Source organism: Rhyacophila brunnea, unplaced genomic scaffold (assembly GCF_057557595.1).
Source record: "Rhyacophila brunnea isolate RB1 unplaced genomic scaffold, BYU_Rbru_1.0 scaffold_118, whole genome shotgun sequence".
Classification (NCBI taxonomy): domain Eukaryota; kingdom Metazoa; phylum Arthropoda; class Insecta; order Trichoptera; family Rhyacophilidae; genus Rhyacophila; species Rhyacophila brunnea.
In genome coordinates, this window is record NW_028232772.1 from 400,434 (window position 1) to 416,956 (window position 16,523).

Sequence of the window (16,523 nt, forward strand, 5' to 3'; positions counted from 1 at the left end):
TCATTGAAATAAGACTATAATTTATGGACGGTATCGGTTAGTAGTTAAAAATCAATTAAACCCTGCCTATACCAAACAATAATAATAAAATATCTAAGTATATAAGTCAGTGGCGAAGGGTGGAGGTAGGCTATAAATATCAGCCATCAATAGTGCACACTGAACTTTGTCAGTCATACGTATTTGTTTTCATTGAAATAAGACTATAATTTATAGAATCCCTGCGAAAATAAGCCTTAATATATAATAGTAAAAAATACACGTCTATTTATAAAATATCTAAAATTATGCAATTAAATCATACATAACTATGGATATTTTATAGATGGAATAATATTTGTTATCTATTAGGTATAGTTCGGTTTAGACAAGGCTTAATGAATTTAAAAAAATATATCCAACAATATGTGTAGGGTACATATTCTTAATCCAACGAAAACAAATAAGTGTGCAAAATTTTGTAGTATCGCCCAAAGTATACCAAAACTATTATTGTTTGGTGTAGGCATGGTTTAATTGATTTTTAACTACCAACCAATACCATCAGTAAATTTATTGTAGTCTTAGTTCAATAAAAACAAATACTTATGACTAACAAAGTTTAATGTGCACTATTTATGACGGATCTTAACAGCCTACCCCCACCTTTCGCTATTGGTATAAGTAAGTACTTACTTCATTAAAGACGATTAAATTTTATTTGAAATGTGCCTAATCAATCATTGAATAATTAATAATTATATTTCATAAACATGTTATGAATAGTTGCCTCTTTCTCTTTCATATAGTTTATATGGTTGTTATGAAATACCAATTACTGGACCTTGAGATCCGCCACTTAAATCATGATGTATAGTTAAGTAATTCATATGAAATACTTGTCTATATGCTGTGATGTGAAATATTTATCACTGGGATTAAATACATGGCCCCGACATCCTCAAGCGGGCCCCCCTATCTATTGCTAAGATTAAAGGTAGTGTGACGGTTTACACCAGGGGTAGTTAACATATTTATACCTACCGCCCGCTTTTGTATCTCTATTAATAGTAAAATTTTCTAACCGCCCACCGGTTACACAGTAATGGTGATTTATAAAGAAAATACTAATAATGATTTTTTTTTAAAACCCCTACCGCCCACCATGAAAGCTGGAACGCCCACTATTGTACGACAACATCTTCTTGGCAACGTGAAGGAAGGCGCTGTTGTCAACTAAATGGGAGGAGCTTGTTAGTTTATAATGGAAGTGCGGTTAAAAATGGGAGGAGCATGTTAGTTCACAGTTTTAACACGTAGCCAAGAAGATGTTTTCATAGAGTAGTGGCCGATAGGGACCAGGTTGACTACCCCTGGTTTACACTTTACATTTACACTAACATTTTCCTAATGATGTTCCAGGTAAAATTAAGGGTATTCGATGTATTTTTAATCATTTTTTGTATTGACACAGGATAATCAAAAATTGCATTGCACAACCGCACGTTTAAAAATGTTAAAACCCCTCAAGTAAAATAGGGGCGCAGGCAACTTTTATTACTATTAGAGCAAATTTATGATGTGTGTTTATCTCATTTATCTGGTCGATCTGTCACTCCGGGCCTCGAGCCTTGAGCACGGGTCCCTGAGTTAGCCAACCCTTCTTGTGGGGGTCATGATTAAAAATATGTTATAAATTGGTAGGTTGGGTTAAAACAAATTGAAAGGATACAGCCTGTAATATACAGAGTAAATCTTTGCAAAGGATTACGGCCATTTAAGTGAAATTAATATTTAGCATTATTACGAAATGTGTCAGATTTGGTGGTAATTGAAAACAAACTTTTTAATGTTTCAGAAGAAAGGTTTTTTTAAAGATCTCGTACTAAAAAGTTTGTGAATTTCACCCTCAAAAGAAATATGATGAAAAAACCTTCCAAACAGAGAATCTTGTGATATTATCATTAAACAGATCTTGAATACTTGAATAATTGTTCTAAATTTTCAATAATCTAAATAAGTCGAAGAATCACAACCTCTAAGGATGACTACAACAAATGTAATACGATTTCATGGAGTTCTCGATCGCAAGACTAATTATATTATTGTTAAAAACAGATTGAACAGCCTATGGAAAAGTAAAAGATATTAATATACATAAGTGCTTATCTGCTAACATCTCAGTAGGTACGAGTAGGTATAATAGAAATTTAAAAAATGTAATCAGTGTATGTAGGCTGGATTGTAGTTAATGATTATTTAATTCGAGTCAGTAAAATTTCTATTAATATCAAAAATAGATCTAGGTAGGTTAGGTATCTACTGTCACAGTTTCTTGGATATTTTAAATTGATACTTATCTGGGAAGCTTCGAGCCTCGCAACTGTCACGATTTACCGTTCTCCATTGTCACAAATCACCTTACAAAAGAGGCAAACTCCAATTGAATATATTTTGCTACTTCATTTTGAGCAATGACAATTATGTAAATTATTTTGCAGGTGCTTTTTGACAGGACCGGTTTATGGAATAAGCATTTAATAAATGATTAAAACTGCATCTAATTATTTAGTAAAAGTTCAAATTTTAAAAACAAATCACTAGACCATGTCTGATCCTATTAAGATCATAATGGGCCTCCATAAAGTAGAGGCTTGTATCGACAGATTTTTGTTTTTACGAGAAATAGGTATTAGCTACTTGATCAACTTATGAGATCCATACTCTGACTACAAACACAAATTGAAAAACAATAAGTATGTGAATTTGCCAAACCTCACGACATTATAAGCCGCACGGCCATCGTGGGCGTTAGATAAAGTAGAGACAATTAAAATAAAAGGGTTACGCACTTGAATCAAGGGCCTATCTGGCTGTCGGTATAATGTGTAGGAAAGTTGTAACTATCTGTCATTATGATGCACTGTCTTTTCTCATTTTAGAAATTAGCATTTCATGATCGCATAAAAATATGAATACATCTATCTACCTACCTACCATAGAAGAATACATATTATTATGACGACGTCATTTTAAAATGGATAGTAAGTATATATGTACATATTTTGGTATGTAGGTAGTGATACCAAATATCATAATGCCTAAATCCCCCATCAAAAATCCTCCAATCGACAGAGTTGGGAATATAATGATATTATTGTAATTGTAAATGAGTCAAGGATGCCAGCGATCAAGCAAGACCAGGATGCACAGCGAAACAAAGAAAAAGAAAGTTACCGTTATCTGTTTCTGGGCGGATGAATGGTCGAGAGTAGGTAGTACGGTCAGTCGGTAATCTACCCTTGAGCCTTGAACGTCGCCTTTAAAATACAATTTGCAACTTTCTCACGCCAAAGCGTGCGTTTACAAACGTTGTTAGTAATTAATTGTTACTTTTCAAGCGAAATATACTTAATGTCCCTGAATCAGTGTTTTTAATAAGTGAAAAGTATAAATCAACACCCTACGTAAACCCTTACATAAGGTATCCCTGAATAAAGTATCTTTTCAAAATATTATTTTGTTAAAATGTTTCATATTGGTGATTTAGAGACTCGTAATTTTAGAATCTATATTTTCCATGATATAAATCGATAAGTTTAGTAATTAAATATAATATTTTGACAAAGTTCATTCTTTGCCAATAAAAACGCTATTACACTTACCTAATGTGTATTTTACCGAAAATTAAATAGAATCATAGTTTCTCACATAGTAATCTGCCAATAAATCACTTGTTGAGTTTTAATAATATAGAATTTATGCTATATTCTAGTTAAAAGGGCGTGAATATCTCCTGAACCGCTACTGTTTATAGTTTTCGAGAAGAAAGTTAGTTACGCATTGAGGAAATGTCGTGCAATATTTAATTTCTACGCTAATGGTATCAGCCAAATTCGAAATGAACTATTTAATATGTTTTTTTTTAATATTAAAAAGCATATTATATTGAGACTAATTGCGTTTTGTGGTATTAATATTGCCTAAGTAAAATAGTAACGTTTTTAGGAGGGTATTAACTATTAAGCTATTGAAAAATATGTTTATATGAAATTGAATGGAAAAGTTTAGACTTCCCTTGTAGATACCAGTAGCGAAGGGTAGAAGTAAGCTAGTAAGATTCGACATAAATAAACTAAAATTTGTCAGCCATACTTATTTGCTTTCATTAATCTAAGAACATAATTTTCAGATAGATGGTGCTGATTAGTTTTTAAAATTCAATTAAACCCTGCCCAACCAAACCACAATAGTTTAGGTATGCTATGAGCGATCCGACAAAAATATTGCACACTTTTTCAGTCATATATGCTTGTTTTCTAGGTGTTGGCTAGTTTTTTTTTTAATTAATTAAGCCCTGCCTATACCAAACTGTAATCGATAAAACTATTATTCTATCTATAAAATATCTAAAATGATGTTTGGTTTAATGGCTTAGTTTTAGATAGTTTATAGATAAATGAATATTTTTTTACTATTATCGAATATGGCTTTGATTCGGCAGACTTTAATTGCATTTTAAAAAACTAACAAACACTATCTATACCTTGTGGTCTTAGTTAAATGAAAATAAATACGTTTGACTGACAAAGTTTAATGTGCACTATTTATGTCGGATCTTAGCCTACCTATACCCTTCGCTACTGGTAGATACTAATATCAGAAATACCTACTATACATTCATAAATGTAAAAAAATACGTTTTAAGAAAAAAAAACGTAAACCAATCTATGAGTAAATATTTTTAATATTTAATTTTAAATAAATAAATTACAACGAAATAAAATATTCTCAACCTAACTTTATGTGAGGTTGATAAAATAGACATTTTACTGTTTCTATAATAAAAGGTATCTTTGTTCACTGAATCAATCAGAACGATTGTTACGTAAAGTGTGTTGGTATGTATGTATTTGTCTTGATTTATCTGTTTATACGTCTGTCTGTAACGCATTAGAGTAAGCATCTTAAGTAAATATGTAGGAGAGAGCGAGATTGGGAGAATACGTATTAAATTAAATACAAGACAGAATTAACTGAAAATGAATTCTATGAAAAGTTATTTCGGAAGAAATCCGTAATCCAATCCACTATTATTGGTTGCTAAGGGGATGGGCCTAGCAATTAAATAATTAATATATGCGTGCGTTGCCATGGAAATCAAAATGACATTTCAATATTCTATATTTGTTTGTTGAAAAATAGCAAAAAAATGATTTGTTGACAATTGCCTTATTTATCCTAAATTATTATTACGATATTGATACGATATTAGAATTGTCAATTTTATATGATTCAACAGAAAATTTAAAAACGTGGTATATAAAAAGTTATTTTTATCTTGTCATTATTTATTATTTTGGTACAATTAAATAATTGTTTGAACTTTTTTAATGCCCCATTTTAAATCTTGTGACCAAATTGATTGCTTCATTTGCCTCAAAAAGTCGCCGCTGGAAATATCTAACATTTTAGTTAATTAAAAAATATTTTTCAAATAAAAAATGTTTGCTGTTTCTTTTTTTGCTCAAACCCAGGTAATTCGTAAACACATTTTTAAAACAATTAAGTTAAGCATTGTAAACCTCAGTATGAAAACAGTTTAGTTACGCAGTTAGCATTCACGACATTAAAAGCAGTTTGTGAAAGTAAACAACAAAAAACATCAAACTCGATACTATCATTTAACAGAGATTCCGGTTGCCCATATCTGACCCCATAATCATCATGGCTTTTATATAATTACAGGTAGGCAAGCAGTAAGTAGGTAGGTACCTACCAACCACCAACCCATAACAAAAGACACAATAGAAAATCATTTCGAGAAATTAATTCTGTGAAATTTTAATATCTTTTTAATTATTGTGGCTTAATTACGTTTTTTTTTGTGAGACGTTGCCTAGTTGATGCGATGTCACCTGATGTATGGCCGATGAAATTAGTAGTGCAATGAGCGACCACCTTTACAAGTTTATAGTGTGTACGTATTATAACATCCACTACCAATCATGTCACCCTGATACTTTTAAATAAGTTGCATCACACATTAAACTATCTTGTTTTATTAATATTATAAGACATTTTTAAAAATTAATTCATTGACAGAAGAAAAAATTATTTTATATAAATGTACAATATAGATATTTTGGTACCTAATCACCTCATTCTTATAATAGTTATTTTACAACAATTAGTGTTGCCTTACAGCTTTATCGATTTTTATTAATTATTTAAGATTATCATAGCCATCTCTACCAACTAGAGTATCTATACGTTTTATAACTATGCAATTTTTTGCACTTTTTACTACACTGTTACGCCTCTTTGCCTGATTACCTCGCATAAAATTAGATCAAATGATATTCACATGTATTTATATATTATGTAGTAATACTTAACTAAATAAATTAATAATAATATACCTATGTAAAAATATATTTTAAGAATATATTAAGTACATTATTTTCATCCTAGAGTCAGAGTGCAAAGTTATGGTGCGTATAGATACTCTACCAGTAGCGGACAATTATTTAAGTTCAGAGGCAACTCAAAAGTGGCTGTCACCCAAATTTTCTACTCCCCTACATATTATAAATAGATACAATTAAACTGTTGTTTAATACAATCACATAAAAGTGTATTGCTCAAAATTAAATGACATTTTTTGATAAGCATGAAACAAACTTGTGAAACAACTTGCTCTAATTTATATTAAATTTATGGTTCAGTCTATTTTTCAGTGTTGTTTGATGGATTCTGTATGTAAACTTTAGTAAAATTAGTGAAAAAATAGCATTTTGTCTTACCTACACTGGAGAAATAAAATACTTTCAGAAGTTTTTATACAGAATTAAAACAAAATTAAATAATTTTTTAAATTTTGTGTTAGGCCGTTTACACATAATAATTATTAATGGTTTATTTTTATTTGTGTACACTGTAGGTACAAGTTAGTATTTATTCGAGTGATTTTGTTATAGGCTCTTGTGATGTTAATTGCAGGGATTTTATATACTCAATAAGGATAAGATTTTCGAATAGTTGTATGACTGATTTATAATTCTAATGGATTTAAGTTTTGTCCATTAACTACCAATACGTTACCATTGTTCCCAGTCCTCTTGAGTGTACATAGTATTTTTATTTTTATTGTTTATAATTGCTAATGATTAATGGGTACTGTTCGGTTAAAGCGGATACAGCGGAAAACGCATTTTGAAAATAGCCGATAAACTGGATTATTTGTTAGTTTGGGTTAGTTTAGGTTAGGTTAGGTTGGGTTAGGTTAGATTAGGTTAGGTTTGGTTAGGTTAACCTAACAAATAATCCAGTTTATCGGCTATTTTCAAAATGCGTTTTCCGCTGTATCCGCTTTAACCGAACAGTACCGATTAATGATCTATTATTAGGTTTGACGATTTATATACACTTATCGAGTAAGTATATTAGTGATAAATTTAGGGATTTTATACAAACACTTCAACTATTCATAATTTGTTTGTTATAGGTAAGTTTTTTTATTGTGATCCTTGACTTAATAGGTATGTGATAAAGTTTTTACTTAGATACTTTATTGTATTGAGTTGTTATATACGTTAGAGTTAATTGTATTCGTTGTCAGTGTGTATTTACCATTTGGTGAGTGTACATAGTGCCTGAAGATACCGAAAGGCGAAACCCGGGTCGCAAAAACAACTCAAATAGAATAGTGCACAACTTAAATCCCTTAGAATTTAAATTCAAATTCCATCAAGTACGTCGATAGTATTAATATGATTTATAATTGTTTCAAAGCCCTCTTTTATATATTCTAACGAATTGATAGCGTCATCTGCATCAAATAAAATCACCGCTGACTGAATATATGTTATATACGGTATACTATGAATTACTAATTAGATACCTGTATAGATTAGCTAGAAAATTTCTACGTGTAGGTAAATATACAATATTATATTTTCTTCGTTTGCTATAATCGTATTTACATATTCACAACTGCCAACCTTAATATAAATATAACCTAAGTAGATATATATCTAAGAATAACTAGATACTTAATAGAGGTAGTACATACTATAGGTATATTATCTATCTCACTAAGAATTAATAGGTAACTAAGTAGATACGTAGTTGGTAATTGGTTATACGTATCATTAACTTTTGATTAATTATTGTTTATGTATTCGAAAGTCATTAATCACGATTCCAAACGACTGGGAACAATTGGCCAAGTTTGCTACAAAAACTCGCCTACCTACCAATCTGATTTGGGCCAGTTAAACACAAAGCCATACCGGTTTTATTATATTATTTGTCATATCAAAACAATATCGAAAGTCAATTATTATTATAAGAAGTAATTCGGACAGACCTTCCGTTTTATAATGAGCGTAAGTAATAACTACGAACTAATTAAACATAGAAATTTGCTCCACTTCAGCGATCAAAAATTATCTGTGGAGATATACATTTAGATAAGTTCCAGCAAAAACTATAACTCTTTAAATACATAATCAAGATACTTACTACATATTCCTATATTTTTTTCTCATCGATGAAGCGACTATTGTCTATATCAGTGTTTCACAAAGTGGGTGATACGGGGCGCTCGAGTGATCCAGAGGGGCAGTGACGTCCCTAGATAAAATGCCGCCCCTAGCCAGCGCCAAAATGGTGCCGCATTTTTATACAGTATTTTTATCATCCGTCACCAAGGACGTCAAAGGGCAACGGAAGTAAACTATATATCGCGAACCCGATAAAACCAGTGAGCTGATTTTTTAAATGGAAAGATATTTTCATTATTACTAAGTTTGTGTAGCTATTTCTATATATTCCAAATGATTCTCCTCAATTTTCCGCCCTTCGAGTAACTGCCGCCCCCAAGCGACGCTCAATCAATCTACCCTCACGGGACGTCAGAGGGGTGGTATTATAGTAGTCGGTAATCAATTGGGATCATTGAAGATAAATAAAGAGGCGTTGAAAGCAAAAATAAGGCAGAAGATTTTTTAAAAAAACCGTTTGTACTTAGGTAAATGGGTAGGTACATATTTCACGTGTGGTTCAATATAATAAGGAGTGGTTACTTTATTTTCTAAATGAACTATAGTATCTCTATTTTTGGTCGTTCCCTCATGGCTGCGAATCGTAACCAGTCTTTTGAGCGACTAAAACTTTCATCCCTTTCGATTACCTGCTTCTTTCAGGGTAGATTGAATGCTGACAACATTTAGCTCCTTCACTTAGTCGCTCCAGTGAGCCGACGCTATTCCTCTGCTTCGCCTTCCCTAGAGGCTACCCAAAACCACCAGTCTCACCAGGTTTTCCGGTCCGGGTGTAATCTCTGGACTAAACCTAAAAAACATTAATCGCATTCTCTGGACCAGAAACCCCTTTTTTGCGGGCGCGCATGATGTCTGGAGATACTTTTCTACTCCAGAGTCTTTGGATCTTTAAAAATTTTATAAAATCCAGGTCACCAGAAACATTGTAGGTACCCGAATGGACAGGGTAATACAAAGCATGGATAAGTAAAATAAATACGTTTTGAAAAGTAGCAAAGATCATATTTTATAGATATACCTACTGCTTAGAAAAAAAATCAGTGACAGGCTTAGGGAATCGAATGTTCGATAATATTGGTATCCAATGGAAGTATCTCTTTTCTAAAATCACATGAAAATAAAAATAATAATTATTAAAGTTGACATTGATGACATATTATAATACTATTATATTAGTGGTTTATTTTGTTGTGCAGATTCAAGTAGGTACGTATTTGTTTAAATGTTTATGTTATAAACACTTTAGATGTTGCAGGAATTTTGCTACGAGATGAGTAATATTTTATAACTAATTGGTGGTAAGATTAAGTACAATTAAATATATTTACGACTGGTTTTGAACTGTTTCGAGGCCCCCTTTTATTTATTTTTAAGAATCGATTGTGTGTTTTGCGTTAAAGAATATGTCCGCTGAATTTAATTAGGTATTTATTAACTCATCCTAGGTGGTATGTTGTTAAGTAGACAATCACTGTACCCACCTACCACAGTTGCCCCAAAAAAATATGTTTTTATTTTTTCTACAGATCATTAAAGACACCTGATGTATTTTTAATTTTGGAAGCCGAAAAAAGTTGCCCGCCTACCTGATATTATTTGCAATCTGACAAGTCAAAATTCGATCGCAATGACGATGCACCTTCTTTTGTTTTTTTTATTGTGACCGTCTACCTATCCATATCTCATTACATTACTCTACAATTTTTAAAACTAATAGGAATAAGCAATTAGATAAAATCATTAATATTATTGTCTGGTTACCTGCCTACTGGTAGACTTAGATTTTGTATTATGGTAGCCGTGTACTTCCGTGTAATTATAATTTAGTTTAAAAAAAACTTTCATCGTATCCGCTTCACTCTTTAAATTTTAAATGGAGGAAGTGGTCATCCATACTACCTATTGAAGAATGTTTTGTGTAAAGTTTATTAAAATTATAGATTCTACATATGTATAATGTTACGCCGAATGTGCGAAATTGACTATTACATGAAATGGGCAAAATTTTGGCTAATTCATGTAATAGTCAAGCCCGTTGCCTTATTCATGAATTAGGTAAATTATCTACCGAGTACGTGAATTCGCCAGGTTATGGAATTCTTAAACTTTACTGTCAACATGACAGTAGAAAAAGTAAATCTAATACGGATGGTTTTATTAGTTATAATTGGACATAATATAATATTATTATTATTAGGTTAGATTTTGTTATTCTGAATTAAACTGAATGTCCATTTTGAGGTTAGCTAACAAATGTCAACAAACTATCACAAACATACAATCGACCATTGCGCGACTGATACATTTAGTTTAGTTGCAAAAAACACCACCATAGCGCCACTAATCTAATTTGTCCAATGCATGAACTAGGCAGAAAAATTACTGCCGAATTCACGCACTCGGCAGATATTTTGTCTAATTCATGAATAAGGCAACGGGCTTGCATTTTTCATGATTTAGGCAAAAATTTTCCCATTTCATGTAATAGTCAATTTCGCACATTCGGCGTAATATATATACATAATATCGTCTCTGTTCTGGCAGAACACACTAACTGGAGAATACTAGTTTTGAGTAATTTGATTTTGAAGTTGTTAAAATGTTTGAAATGGTCTGTCATGTGAGTTTATTAAGTAATCGTAAAAAGGATGACTTTAAAATAAAGACTGTTTATTTATTAAGAAGGTTTCCAGACGGTAAAGTTTGAAATAAGGAACATTTCGGTATAACTAACTCAATATGTCATTTTTTCGAATTAGTGTCTTCTGCCAGAACAGTAACGATATTATATGAGTGGTTCACAGCCAAGTCCATTTTGGTTATTACCACGTTTTTATTAGCTCGTATTCTTGTTTTTACAGTACAAATCTTTTCTTGTTTGTCCAATACAAATCTTGTTTAACTAACTTCCCGACTAGCTAGACATTTGAAACTTTTAGAATAGGTATATTAAAACACGATGACAATGCATTCTTTTAAAACTTTTAGCCATATTTAAACAGAATTGAATTCATTTTCAGTTAATTCTGTTTTGTATTGAAAGTTATTTCGGAAAAAAATCGTAAAAAGTAAAACACTATTATTGGTTGCTTAGGGGGTCCTAGCAACTAAATTATTAATATATACGTGCGTTACTATGGAAATCAATATGAAATGTCAAAATGACATTTCAGTATTCTATAATTTATTCAATATTTCTATCAAGTACAAAAAAGGTATTTATTAATAAATAGAATTGTCAAGTTTATATGATTCAACAGAAAATTTAAAAACGTGGTATATAAAAAGTTCTTTTTATCTTGTAATTTTTTTGAGTAAGCTAGGTTCAAACATAAATTTTGAGTATTTCTTATTCTATAGACAGTGACGGAGGGTGTAAGTACGCTGTTAAGATTCGACATAAATAATTAATAGTGCACACTAAAATTTGTAAGTCATACTTATTTGTTGTCATTGAATTAATAGGTGATAACAAATTGCAAATAGTATTGGTTAGTTTTTAAAAATCAATTAAACCCTGTCTAAATAAACAGTAATTATAATTTTGGTATGCTATTTGATAAAAACTGTGCATACTTTTTCAGTCATAGATAGGTTCTTATCTGTATTCGTTGAATTAAGAATAAATATTGCAGATAGTGTGGTTAGTTTTTTTTTAAATTCATTAAGCCCAGCCTAACCAAAACATAATAGATGGACAATATTCTTCTATCTATCAAAAATACCCAATTATAATAATATTTATAAAACTTTTGATATCCTAGGTAGGTATACCTATAAAATATCCACTGCAGTCTTCTGGATACCTCAAGAATATTATAGAAAAGCGCCTTTTTTATTTCTATCGATGTCTATGCTTATTCGATGTGTCAGGTATTCAATTGAACGGCACTCAGGTGTTTTACCAGACAAACGACGACCAATCTCAACCATGTCTTCAAAGCAGAGGGTCCCCAGGGTACAAAATATTTTGAAACCCAGGGGACAGACAATACAATTTGCAATGAAAAACATATCTACAGCAGTTCATACAACTATAACATTTATATATAGGTAGGTACCAGTAGCGAAGGGTGGAGGTAGGCTGTTAAGATCCGCCATTAATAGTGCTCATTCAACTTTGTTAGTGATACCTACATATTTGTTTTTATTGAACTAAGACTATAATTTATAGATGGTGTTGGTTAGTTTTTAAAAAAACAATTAAGCCCTGCCTAAATCAAACCATAATAGTTTTGGTACCTATACTTTGGGCGATAGATAGGTACGACAAAACTGTAAACACTTTTTCATTCATACTTATTTATTTTCGTTGGATTTAGAATACATATTACACACATATTGTTTGTTCATTTTTTTTAATTCATTAAGCCCTACCTAAACCAAACTATAATAGATAAAAAATATTATTCTATCTATAAAATATCCAAAGTTATGAATGATTTAATTTTAGATATTTTATAGTAGGTGCCCAAGACGAGTATTTTTTGACTATATAATATTATTATTATCTATTAAATTATGGCTTGGTTTCGTGGGTTTTAATTTAATTTTAAAAACTAATCTACACCATCTGTAAATTATAGTATTATTTAAATGAAAACAAATACATATGTCTGAAAAAGTTTAATGTGCACTTTGTATGGCGGATATTAACAGCCTACCTCCACCCTTCACCACTGGTAGGTACAGTTTGAACAGTAAACAAAATCTAGCGACCCATAATCGATGCATACCTATGTATATAGATTTCAAATTGCTTGTCGTTACAATAAAAAAATTGAATTGATTTAGAATGTTAGGTAGTTATATTTTATTAGGTATCTATGTTCCTACATAATTATGTACCCATATAAAAATGATGAGATAGTTGACTACATATTCTGATACAATATTTTATATCTATATTTATTTGGGAAGAGTGGGGAATTTTGGTTGGGTGGTTGTTATGGTGACCACTATTGGTGCAATCCTGTCTATTTTTTATTTTTATTCTACGGGAAAATAACAAACGCAGTGGCTACGAATATTAGTTTAGTTAGAGAACCAATTCTCATTTCTCACTAAAAATAATAATATGTCGAACTATTCATCAGATTCACCCCCGCCTTGTGCGCTAGTATGAGATTTTCACGGTTATTGCGAGCTTTTATTACAGGCCAAATTTGAATCAGAAATATGAATATTAAAAATATATAAAACTGGAAAGACTTAAAAATATTAAAGCTTTAAGCTCCTTTCAGATACGGCAGATTCCGCGCGGAGCCAATTTCTATCAACTTCCACTGACGTATTTTTCTAATGTCATATTTTTTGATTTAACAAGTATTTACGGGCGAAAGTCGTAAGTACCTAATTAGAAATAGTTTCCATTACTTTAGCCTTACTTTACCTATTTAGAAAAAAAACATGTCACGTGTATAGGTAATAGGTAAATTAGTATACAGTGGCACTATTGGCGATTCGTGAATATTTTTACTACAATGCCTGTTTCAATGCTATTAAACAATACCATTACACTGCAAGCCGATTTTTCCATGTTTATGGTACCACTGTATATAGATACCTATAGTTACATTACCTATTCTAACCGAAACCTTACCTAAGCAGGTCTAACTTAGTTACGTAGCCTGATTTAACTAGGTATATACTTATAAGTAGGTAGGTTTAATATTGAAAATATGTTGTTTGATAAATTTTGTCGAATATAATGATAGTTTTGAATAATACATAGTTATCTAAGTAGTGTATTTTTTATTTAAACATAGATTTTTATAAAAAATAAAATATTCGGTACCTACCTATCCACGTTTAAAGAGGATTGCAAGTTATATTTTTTTTAATCTTCTGGAAAAGTATACCTACAGATATGTAGGTACATAAGCTCATACGCAACAACTGTATCTGACAATTTTAAAAGTAGGTACTTACTCCCAACAAATTCTAAAAACATTTATAATAAGTATGATAAATATAAACATTAGGTAATAAACAAAATGTATGTAGGTATAATAACAGGTGATACAATGAGTGTTCAACAGACGTAAATATTTTTTAACGGTTTAATTTTTAGTAATTAGGTTTTATTTTAGTAAATATAATAAGTATTCTAAGGCTAAGGTTATCTTCGAATTTCAAAACATGTATTTAAAAAAATATATTTTTGGATACGATTGGGTCATTGACGTTGTTTAGATTCAGAATATGGAACTAGTCCTAATGGATAGGTTGAGCAAGTGGCTAACATCCATTTCTCGTACAAACAAAAATCTATTAATACAACATCTACCTACACCGTGGAAAAATATAATATAATATGTGTCGCTAGATTTCAAAATCAGCCAAGTCCATTATAGATGAATAGGAGAAAAACAGCTTTTTATTTTCTCAAATACACAGTCACAAGGGTGAAAGGTTATATTATTTCGAGTATAGAATATTTAAAATTAATAAATTCCACATGTTGATAATGCAGAAATGTTAGCAAGCAGTAGTTCTTCAGCAATTCACAAAAAAGTCAAAAATGCCTAAATGTGGACATGGCTGATTTTGAAATGTAGCGACACATATGATCAAATTATCAAATACCTAATACTAAGTATGATATAATGTGGAATGTAATTTTTTTAAACTAATTAAGTATGTAAAACATTTTAATCTACCCAAGTCTTCAGTAAAATGTAAAAGTAATATATAAGTAGGTAGGTACCTTAAAAATACCGTGTATCGACTGATATAACTGCAGAGAATAAAACATTTTGCTTCTGATAGGGAAAATTCAGACGGTTTGGAAAAGATAAAAAAAGTCTGAAAGATGTTGGATCTAATTCTCAAGGGAAAATTTATTGATCACTACATACTAATAGGTAAGTACATTATTTGTTAAGGCATAGTCAAAGAATTTGTACCTATACCCACTCCAAAAGGACCGTGACATACAGCATTTAAAAATCACTGGTTTTAAATGTTCATTTTTAGGTATATTTTTTTTTTTTTAAATTTATATTCTCAAAACCAAAAGTTTCCTCCTTTCTATCACTATTATAGTACCTACTTACAATCATTGTACTGAGTAGTCCTTTACTCATTCGGCGCACTCCTTATGACAACTTTCCAACCCCTGTTTAAATAAATCAATCTCCCTTTGAAAACGCTCAACAAAGATTGGGAGGACATTTTCGTTCCATTCATTCGAAAAGCCGTGGAGGGAGGCGGGAAAACGTGGACGCCCATTCGCTGGGCGGTTCCGCAATGCGACTCTCCGATTGGCCGCCGGTTTTCCACCTCGGTTCCAGCAACATGAATAATGCTCTTTGAAAAGAGATGCGACTCCAGAACCAGTTGTGCCTCCGCCGCGTCACTACATATACTTCTGTTTTCCTATTGTTTTTTTTTGCCGGGCAATAAAAATAAAAACATTGAAATAATTGACAACCATTAAAAGTGCGTTTACGAACAGGCCCGTCGGTTTGAAAATAATCACTCAGTTTTTTACTTGTGCAGTTATAAAAAAAACTTTGTTAGAATTTGTTTGTTTGAACTTTTGATTTAATTGTGTTTTCATAAATTAAAAAAATATATTGAACTATTGCTATGCAAATGTGAGTAGGTGTTGTAAACGTTGTCTACAGTGTTTATCCAAGGTAGGAACTTTACCTTAATTTTTTTTTTAAAATAATTAAGTGTGTTATAATAATAATACTGATAGGTTTTGTAGGTGTCTAAAAACATAATTTATAATATAACTATTCGTTACCTAGCAACATGTTTATTTAATTTTGATAAGAAATATATTACTAGAGGAAGGACATATTCTTCTGGCATTGCGGCCACGACAAATTTCCTTTTGAACCGTGTAGTGTTATTTGAAAGTAACGATACCAACACGTAAATAAGTCACCTGCACTATCATAAAAAATCTAACATCATTCGATTTAACCATCTTAATTGTTAATATGTCAGTATTATTATTTATAA

The 16,523-nt window shown here is 31.0% G+C and overlaps 1 protein-coding gene across 1 annotated transcript in view; it reads left to right on the forward strand.

Moving 5' to 3' along the window:
* The first annotated feature begins 15,879 nt into the window (after window positions 1-15,879).
* The window catches only part of LOC147078207 (homeobox protein aristaless-like), a 140,583-nt gene continuing 139,939 nt past the window's right edge, over window positions 15,880-16,523 (forward strand). Inside the window, exon 1 of the mRNA XM_085960578.1 lies at window positions 15,880-16,189. The gene's annotated coding sequence lies outside the window, so the exon portion shown is untranslated. The remainder of the gene's footprint in view (window positions 16,190-16,523) is intronic.